Genomic DNA, 10,471 nt, shown 5'->3' with positions numbered 1-10,471 from the left:
CTCAGTCCAATCTGACTGGTGTCTTTATAGGAAGAGGAGATTAGGACAGACACACACAGAGGGAAGACCCTGTGAGGACGGAGGCCAAGGGGCGAGGCCTCAGAAGGAACCAGCCCTGCCGGCACGCTGACCTTGGACCCCCAGCCTCCAGAAACAACATTTCTGTTGTTTGTGCCCGGTGGTCTGCAGGGCTTTGTTATGGCTGCGCAGGAGGATGGTCCCCCTCCCGCCTGGCTTGCCCATCCCAGGAACAGGGAGCTCCTTGCCTGACCAGGAGGCCTCTGTGGACTACTCCGAGAGCAAGCTCTCCCTGAGACTGAGCCAACCACCCCTCCCACAGCTCCGGCCACTGGCCCTTGTTCTGCCCCTGATCCCACCTGAATGGAGGGCATCATGCCAGGGTCCTCAACAAGCATGAGTCACGGCCTGCACAGCCACCCTGGACCCCATCGCGGGAAGCTGTCAGAGGCTGCGGATCAGAGGAGGAGGGAGAATTTTGAGCAGGGGAGTATCATGGAAGGCTACTCTGAGGAGGTGGCATTAGATGTGGGCCTGAAATAGGAGTTTGTTTTTTTTTTTAAGGTTTCATTTTATTTAATTAATTAATTTTATTTCTTTTTCTTAGAGTTGGAGTCTTCCTCTGTCACCCAGGCTGGAGTGCAGTGGTGCCATCATGGCTCACTGCAGCCTCGACCTCCTGGGCTCCCGCCATCCTCCCGCCTCAGCCCCCTGATTAACTGAGACCACAGGCGTGCACCGCCACACCTGGCTAATTAAACAATTTTTTCAAGAGACGGGGTGTCACTATGTTGCCCAGGCTGGTCTTGAACTTCTGACCTAAGGGATCCCCCTGCCTCAGCCTCCTGAGTTGCTGGGATTATAGGCCAGAGCCACTGCATCTGGCTTATTTATTTACTTTTTTTGTTGGTTGTTATGTATTTGGCAAAAGCATCATTACAGAGACTCAATTTTTTTTTTTTTTTTTTTGAGACAGGGTCTCATTCTGTCACCCACGCTGGAGTGCAGTGGTGCCATCATGGTTCAGTGCAGCTTCTAACTCCTGGGCTCAAGGGATCCTCCCACCTCAGCCTCCTGAGTAGCTGGGACCACAGGTGTACACTGCCACTTTACCTGGCTAATTCTTTTTATTATTTATAGAGATGGGGTCTCATTATGTTGCCCAGGCTTGTCTCAAAACTCCTGGCCTCAAGCCTTGGCCTCCCAAAGTGCTGGGGTTATAGGTGAGAGCCCCCACACCTGGCCAAGATGAATTTTTTAAATTGATAAAAAAGAAGGCTCACTTATTAATTGATTAAAAAAAAAAAAAAGCCATAGACGGGAAGTGAACTTTCCCACAGGCAGAGTAGAGTTGGGGATTCTTGCCCCCTTCCCCTGCTCACCAAGTGCAGAGCCATGTCCACCTGCCTGTTCCCTGAGACATCGGCGGGGCTAGCCCTGCACTTTCAGCCTCCTCTGGCTGTTCTGCCAGGTCTGGGTGATGTTCTAGTTGCCACGGCAAATATGCGTTGTCTATTATGGAGCACAATGATTAATGATCAATTATTATCTAATTATTAATGTCATTTCTTCGTGGAGGCCCCATGCCCTCTTGGGCCCTGAGCCCTTGGGTGAGGCAAGGACATGAACAAAGGCACCGAGGAACCCCCACAAGGGAGGAGCTAAAAGTCCAAGGGGTGACGATGATATTTGGGGGACTTAGTGCGACCAGAAAAAATGAAGTCAGAAAAATGGAAAGAATTATTAGGTCAAGGCGAGTGAATCATCTGAGGCCAGGAGTTTGAGACCAGCCTGGCCAACATGGTGAAACCCCATCTCTACTAAAAATACAGAAATTAGCTGGGCATGGTGGTGCACACCTGTAGTCCCAGCTACTCAGGAGGCTAAGGCAGGAGAATTGCTTGAACCCAGGAGGCGGAGGTTGCAGCGAGCCAAGATTGTGCCATTGCTCTCCAGCCTAGGCAACAGAGTGAGATTCTGTGTCCAAAAAAAGAAAAGAAAAGAATTATTAAACACGAAACGAAGAAAAGATGGAAAGAAGATATAAGCCAGAGAGGGCAATATTGATGGCAATGTGGAGGCACTGTGGAGTAAAGCTCAGGTGATGTCACGGAGGTGAGGAGGAGGCACGCGGAGCTGCTGTGGAGGGGATGTGGAGATACCGTGGTGGTGACGTACAGGTGATGTGACAGTGTTATGGAGGCGAGGGGATGTCACTGTGACGCTATGGAGGTGACGTGGAGGTGACATGAAGGCATTGGATAGGGGATGTGGAGGTGACGATGTGCAGATGCTGGGGAGGTGACATGAGGGCAGTGTGGAGGTGATGTGGAGGGGATGAGGAAGAGCCATGGGGGCATATTGTGGTCCCAGCCCTGCTTCCACCACCTTCTGCCATGTGACTCAGGCCTATATTCCGCCTAGGAGATGGGGCTCACCAGGCTTCCCTTCTGGGCTGTGGGAGAATCCACTGAGCTGGCAAGCCGAGCTCCAGGGTCATCGTAGCGGCCGAATCACTTCTGAGAGGAGCAGGTGAGTGTGATGTCACCTGGGACTTCCCCCATCTATCCTGCTCCTTTGCTCGGCATGGCCGGTGACCCCAGTGGCTTCTTGGCCCCTCGTTGCTGTCACAGGCTGCACCTTGGGCTCTGTTACCTGAAGACTTCTCTGGGGACGTCTGGGGCAGGGGGCAAGGGCACCAGTGTTGGAGTTTAATGGACCCAGGTTTTAAGCCCCACTGGGCTGTGTGGCCAGGGGCAACTCACTTTCCCACACCTCTTAGCCTCCACTTCCTCACCTAAAAACAATGGGGGACACCCCAGGCCCCCAGGACGTTGCGTGGGTCCAGGGAGCTACAGCCCTGCACGGGGCTCACAGTGCACACTCAGTGATGGTGGGCACGGTTGCCAGTATTGCCCCTGAAAGGGTGCTGTACTGGGCTGAAGATGTGGACACCTGTTCCAGGAACATGCACACACTGAGAGGCCGGCGTGTAGTTTGTGCCAAGGACACGTGTTGCTGGTGTCAGCCGTCCTCTTATCTGGACCCTGCAGCTTGTGGTCTAGGGGGCACTGGCCACTGATGTGGCTTCTCTGGGCTCTGTAAGATGAAGTATTAAGAACCCAAATACGTCATCTGCCAGGTGTAAGACGACAGGGTGTTGTGGGGACTGTGGCCGACTGGGTAGAGCCTGCGGACCCCGTTCAAAGGCAGGACTGACACATGACCTGCATGCACTGACATGGCCACACCAGCTGTCAAGATGTTCAAATGGTTCTGCATTGGGTGGTCAGAAGCTGTGGCCCTTAGCCCCTGAGTGCACTTCTGCTGCCCTGGACCCCCGGGAACCCCTCTGGACTCAGCAGCTAAAGGGTCAGCCCCTGGCCAGCAGGACCTTCTGGAACCTGCTCCAGTACCAAGGCTCGAGTCCACTCTGATCAGTTGGTGCTGGGCTGTTGCAGTTATTAACGATTTCTGATTTCACTCCTGACTAAAGACATTTAGATTAACGTTTTTAAAAACACGGTGCTGACTCAGTGAAACACATCCAAGTCTTGATTTGTCCCTGGTGGGGACCTCCAGTGTTGGGGTAAGGAGACATTGATGATAGGGGTCCTGGAGTTCCAGCCCTCACCTGGCCGTGGCTAGAAGCACAAGCCCTGCTCTTTCTTCCCAGCTAGGGGTGGGCGGCCTTCATGCCTCTCCCGCATTCTTTGGTGGCTGTGGCTCTAAGCTCCTCTCTCTGGTCTTCTTCACTAATGGCCACACTGGTTGCTCCTGGTGCTTATCTCCCCAAAGTTGGGGACCACGTTTTCCCCAGATTTCAGTTCTACATCAAGATTCTCAAAAGGGAGCTTAACCCTCCATCACAGCCCTCTTCTTCAACCCTCTCTCTCCCCACCCCTGCACAGATGCCCTTCCCTGCAGCCCACATGGACCCACCTTTAGTCCCTCGAACACAACAAGCAGTTTTGCAGTTCCCTGTTTTTGCTCTTGGTGTGAAATGCCCATTTTATTTTGCTTGGGTGCCTTATTCATCCTCTGAGATGTGGCTCTGGTGCTACCCCCTCCAGGAAGCCTTCCTAGACAATCCTTGTGTGGGCTGGGTGCCTCCTGGGTCTCCTCAGACCTCAGTGCTTCTTTCTGTCACAGCCCTATTAACTTTTACCAAGGTTGTCTCTGTGCTTCTGTTTTATTGGACTGACTTTCTTGAGGGTGGTGCCCAACGCAGAGGAAGTAAATGCTTGTTGAGAGGATGGACAGACAAAAGTACAGAGGGATGGATGGATATTGGATGGATAGATGGATAGATGATGGATGAATGGATGGATGGAGGATAGATGGGTGATGGATGGGTGGGCTGTTGGGTGGGTGGACGGAAGGATGGATGGACAGAGGAATGGATAGATGGATGGTGAGTGGATGGATAGGTGGAGGGAGGGGTGGATATTGGGTGGATAGATGCATGGATGATGGATGAGTGAATGGATGGGTGAATGATGGGTTGGTGGGTGGGCGGATGGAAGAATGGATGAGGAATGGAGAGATGGATGGGAGACAGATGGATGATGGGTGGGTGAGTTGATTGGTGGGTAGATGGAAGGATGGATGGATGAAGGAATGTTTAGATGGATGGTGGATGGATGGATGGAGGGATGGAGGGATATTGGATGGATAAATGCATGGATGATGGATGAGTAGATAGATGAGTGGATGGATGATAGATGAATGGGTTGGTGAGTGGGTGGATGGAAGGATGGATGGATGGATGAATGGAAAGATGGATGGTGGATGGAGGGATGGGGATATTGGATGGATAAATGCATGGATGATGGATGAGTAGATAGATGAGTGGATGGATGATAGATGAATGGGTTGGTGAGTGGGTGGATGGATGGACGGATGATGAATGGGTTGGTGAGTGAGTGGATGGAAGGATGGATGGATGGAGGAATGGACTGAGGAATGGTGGATGGAGGGATGGAAGGATGCATGGATGCACGGTTATATGGATGGATGGAAGGTTGCTTGAGTTCAGCACATTTTGTTGGCAAGTCTCTGTGGGAATGTGCTCTCTCTAGTCTCAGGTTGACATTTCATTTAGCTGAGTCATCCTCTTCTTTCACTTCTGCCCTTCCCTTTCTTTGAATGTCTAAGTCCTGGTCTCTTGAGGGTTTTTGGTTGCCCCAAGTCCCCTCCACCATCTTCCACAGGAGGCCTTAGGGATTTGATGCCAGTGTGGCTCCTCTGTGGTCCCAGGTTCTCAGGGTGAGCATGCAGTTTTGTGCTAGACTCATGCTGCACTTCCAGCTCCTAAATTTGGCAACTTCCTGAGCCTGGGGCAGGCAATGCAGACGGCAAGGAGAAGGCCGGCTTGGTTGCTTTACTTGAAACAGGCTCTACTTAACTGTGTGGCCTTGGAGAGATTGCTTATTTGCTCTGAGCCTCAGTTTCCTCATCTGCAGAATCTTGTGGTTCTGTGGGAGAAAGAGGCCAAGAATAAAGTACAGTCATGTGAAGTTGCCGTCCCCCTGGCAGAGGACACGGGGTAAAGCTGGGGTCTTCTTCAGAAAGCTCACCTTTGCTCTTCCTCCCAGGGCTGCAGCTGATTCGCCCCCAGGATGCAGCGCAAGTCGGGTGTTCTGCTTCAGTAACGGAGAGGAAAATTGCAGTGGTGATGGTTTGAGTTGTGCTATCACTTAGCCTTCACACTCTGAGGGTCACCAGTTTCTGAGGGTTTATAATCCAGGCACATTTTATAAATCAAAATATTATCAGAGCACAGTCAGGGCTGCACCCTTCAGCACTGACAGGAAGTCAGCGAAGCAAGAAGCGCACACTGGGATCAGCCGTTTGCAGAGCCGAGGTCCTTCCCAGCCCTGCAGATGGCTCTCGGCCGCCTTGGGGAAGATGCTGAGGGACCAGAGGAGGCCTGGCGTCCAGAGCGTGTGTGGTGATCCATCAGCGGGGTGGTTGCCCCTCCTGCACCCTTGTCCCTGTTGTGAGCAAATGGCGTGCCCGCCACATTTTGGGGACTGTAGGATTAATTGTGTGGGGTCTGCAGAAACACTGCTCCCCCTTCATGTGGTTGGGGTATGGACCTGTTGTGCAGCCCCTGAAATCTGCCTCAGGTCTGAGGGATGAGTGGGAGCTCTGGGAACAGCAGGGAGGCTGGGTACAGGCATTGGGTAGCTGTGGGAAGTCAGAGAGACCTGGGAGGAGGAAAGAGGGACAAATGAAGACGTGGGACAGGAAAACAGGCTGTGTATCTAGAGCCCCCTCCTTGTGGTTCTGGCTTCTGGGTGCATGGGGGTGGGGGTGGTTATAGTCACTGGGTCTGAGCTGACCATTTGTAGGTAACGTAGAAAATGACTTTAGCTGCAAGTAACAGAAAACCCACCTGCTAGGTTTGAACCCACAGGAATTCTTGTTTCTCCCGCAACAGAAAGTCTGGAGGGTTGGGCTGCTGCATCATGCCACCAGAGCTGAGGCTGCTGTGTCTCCGGACATCACATCTATGTCCCAGGCAGGAAGATGGAGGACAGTTTTCTTCTTGAGGTCTTTGCTTTTGCATTCCGGAAGGAAAGCTCCTCCCAGCAGATTTTCCCTTATACCTCATTGGTTACAACTGGGTCATATGCCTGCCTTTTGACCAATCATGGACGATGAGCAGTTACCAGGGCTGATGTGGACCAATCAGGATTCACCCCCTTTCACTGGGGGTGGACCTTACCTTCCTTGCGATCTGGAAATCTCTGGGGCTTTCCTGACAGTTTGGGGTTTGGAAAGCAGGGTGGATGGTGGCTACTGGGGAGGTGAAGGACAGCACCTGCCACTACCCACCCTGGACAAAGCATGTGCCACACACTACCTGATTTAGGCCTCCAACCCTGTTTTCATTACCCCCATTAAACCCTCTCTGTGGGTGGGCACCCTTGCTTGCATACCTCCAGTGACGGGGAACTCTCCATCTGCCCAGGCCTGGAGGCTCGGGCCTCTCAGAAAGTTTTTCTTTGGACTGAACTGAATTCTGGCTCCATAGGGTCTACCTGTCAGTGATGGGCCCTCCCTGGCCATTCTCCTCACCGTGGTGGCTTTTCATGTGGTGGCCGTTCTCCTCACCACGGTGGCCTTTTCACATGGCGGAAGGCTGCTCCCACCATCCTTATGAGTCAGGTCTCCCTCAGGAAAGGCCCTGGCTCGTCCCACTGCTCCCTGTAGGCCACGGTCCCAGGCCCTGCAGATTCCTCCTGGCAGAGTGGGGAGTGAGTGGGCCGGGAGCTGAGGCTGCAATGGCCAGGCCAGGGAAGAGCTGGGGCCTGGAGCAAGGGTGCGTGGCTCCCAGCTCAGCTCTGTTCCTCACTCGCCCGCACCAGGCACGGTGGGCACCGGGAGGCCCTGCCCACCTTGGAGGACTCACAGTCCCTGGGGCCACTGGAAAGCAGCCACAGCGGAAATCCAGACTCGACAGTCTTGAGTGCACTTCAGGCTCTGGTCCAGGCGCCGAGAGAAAGCTCAGAGGAACGAGGCCTGCCAGCCATGGCCACAGTCAGGGCCTGCTCGTCCAGCCCCTGCCCTCAGGCTGTCCAGTTGTGGACAGGGCCTCCTGCTGGGCACACGGGCTGAGCAGGAGCCTCTGCAGCCTCCCTGAAACCCCCAGGCTTGGAGCAAGGAGTGAATAGGACCCCAGAGGTCTTCAGAAGGTGTGCCTCTCTCTCCCTGCCGTCTCCTCTTTTTTTCCTCTCTCTCTCATTTCTCTCTCTCAAACTATATGAGATTCTGAAAAAAAAAACAACAACAACAAAAAAAAACCCCAAAGCCACGTTGTGAATTTCCAGGGCCTGTGCTGAGCTTCCAGGGAAACCACAGCCTCTGGAAAGCAAACCCCAAGCCACTGGCGAGGCTCCTTCAGCCCACCCAAGGGAGTATCCAAGCAAAGATCCAGGCTTCCACCTCCCTCCTGACCCCCCACAGACAGAGCCCTGTCCCCAGGAAGGCCTGAGGAGGGGGTGCCAAGGCCATCCTCAGCAGGGTGCCTGCATGCCGAGGGCAGCCCGCTTTCTCCTGAGACACCTGAGAAGGGGGTGCTGCTGTGCTGGGAGACTGAGCATCACCGTTTCTCCTAGACCCTGCCAAGGTGAGGGCTGTGTCCCCAGCTCTGACGGACAGCAGGGGCAAGAAATGAAGGCAGGCAGAGGCCCGAGGACACGGGGGCTGGGCAGGCTTGTGTGCCCTTGGCTGGCTCACGGTGCAGCCAGAGCCCCCACCACAGGCCACAGCCTGGTCCCTGCTGTGAGGCACAAGCTGCAGGGAGCCTTTAAGGTTGGGGGAGGTCCCCTTTCTCCCTCCGTGTTCTGTCCTTCTCCCTCCCTCCCTCCTTGCTGCAGCGGAGTAGGTGGTTAAGAGCTTGTGCTTCAGAGTGACACAGCTCCGAGGGCCATCCCAGCCTGCCCTTTCCCGGCCTGTGGCCTCAGGTGACCTATTCTGCCTCCCTGGGCCATGATGCCCTCACCTCCGAGTGAGGCTCCTAACACCCAGCTCCACAAGTCATGCTGCTGCCACAGGTGACGCCAACCTCCAACCAGGGGCTTGGAGCAAAGGCCTATTTCTTGCTCAACTTCAGTGCCCCTCATGGGCCCGGAGAGGCCTGGCTTTTTGTCTTTGGGCTCCCAAAAGCCAACCTCGAGATAAAGCTTTGCGTGCAAGTAGGTTACTTGGGAGATGATCCAGGGAAGTGCCAGTAGGAAAGTGGAGGAATGAGAGAGGGAGGGGAAGGAGCCAATCAGGGGCGCCTTCTCCGGGGCAGGTGAGCACCGTGGGTCACTGGACTCACTCCCACTGTGTGGAACCCGCCTTGGAGCTGCACTGCCCAGGGGTAAGAAACCTGGGAATAGCCCTGCCCATCACAGCCTGGGGGCTGGTCCCAGAGGTGGCAACTCCCTGGCGTGCCCAGCCTGCCCTACACAAAGACACAGGTGGCAGACTTTGGGCAGAGAGAACTCTTTTTTCTTTTTCCTTTTTTTTTTTTTTTTTTTTTGAGATGGAGTCTTTTGCTCTGTCGCCCACGCTGGAGTGCAGTGGCGTGATCTTGGCTCACTGCAAGCTCTGCCTCCCCGGTTCAAGCAATTCTCCTGCCTCAGCCTCCTGAGTAGCAGGGATTACAGGCACCCGCCATGCCCGGCTATTTTTTTGTATTTTTACTAGAGACGGGGTTTCACAGTGTTGGCCAGGGTGGTCTCAAACCCCTGAGCTCAGGTGATCTGCCTGCCTCGGCCTCCCAAAATGCTGGATTACAGGTGTAAGCCGCCACTCTGGGCGGAGAGAACTCGTATCTAATCTTCAACCTTGGCTGTTTTGTGGGTGTGTCGTTCACAGACAATTGTCGTTTTACGGATACTATCCTGGATGCTTCTGGAATAGCTACAATACAAAATCACAAGAGATTCCTGGAAAAGACAGTACCCCTGCTGGGACTCTCCAGCCCAGTAGTCTCCCTTTCGTCGATATGCCAACAATTGTCCCCCAGTCTCCTTTCTTCTCTTCCTTCCTCCCTCCCCGTTTCTTCCCTCTGCTCCTTCAGTATATTTTTAAGCCCCTGGTTTTAGCGTCAGGTGCTCAGGGTTCAGAGGTGGATGGATCACCACCCTGCCTTTATGTAGGAGGTCATTCCAGTTCCAAAGCAGGGCGCCAGAGGTGTGTGATGACCTGGGTGTGAAAGGAGCCTGGAGGTGGAGAGGCCGCCAGGTGGGAGGAAGAGTTCCTGGCTCACATAATTAGGAGGCGCAGCTGCTGAGCTCTGGGCTGTGCTGAATCTGGAAGGTGGAAGCCCCGGGTTCATGCCAAATGTATTACTTTTTAGTTGGACAGTGAAGTAAATCTCATCCGTACTCCATCCCCATTTCCAAAATGGGCCAACATGTACCTGCCAAGTTGTTCTGAAGACCAAATAAGACAGCTGCTAAGATCCTTGTAAATAACAAAAACCTGTACTGAATGTTGCCTTGTTGACTTCTACCTGCTTGTGTAAATGGATGTTTCTGTTGAAACTTTTTTTTTTCTTTAGATTGCAAAACTGAAACACATGCATTGAAAAAAACTGGAACCAACACAGGGCAGGCGAGCCCCAAAGTGGAGCCTGGCCTGCGAGTGTTCCTGGCTTTGCTCAGGAAATACTTCAAGGACAGCCAGAGGTGGTAGAAAACAGCTTTACTGAAGTGGCCGTGTTACAGCTCCGTGACTGCTCCCGCAGAGCAGGGCTACCCCGTGGGCAGAGAGTAGCAGCCATATTTATACCTACTTTTTTTTTTTTTCTTTTTCCAGCCTGCTGTCACCCAGGCTGGATGGAGTGCAATGGCGCAATCTCGGCTCACTGCAACCTCCGTCTCCCGGGTTCAAGCGATTCTCCTGCCTCAGCCTCCTGAGTAGCTGGGATTACAGGCGCCCACAACCACGC

This window comes from Colobus angolensis, unplaced genomic scaffold (assembly GCF_000951035.1).
Source record: "Colobus angolensis palliatus isolate OR3802 unplaced genomic scaffold, Cang.pa_1.0 Scaffold143, whole genome shotgun sequence".
NCBI classification, from domain to species: Eukaryota; Metazoa; Chordata; class Mammalia; order Primates; family Cercopithecidae; genus Colobus; species Colobus angolensis.
The sequence above is the reverse complement of the archived record's forward strand: the minus strand, read 5'-3'. Positions refer to the sequence as shown.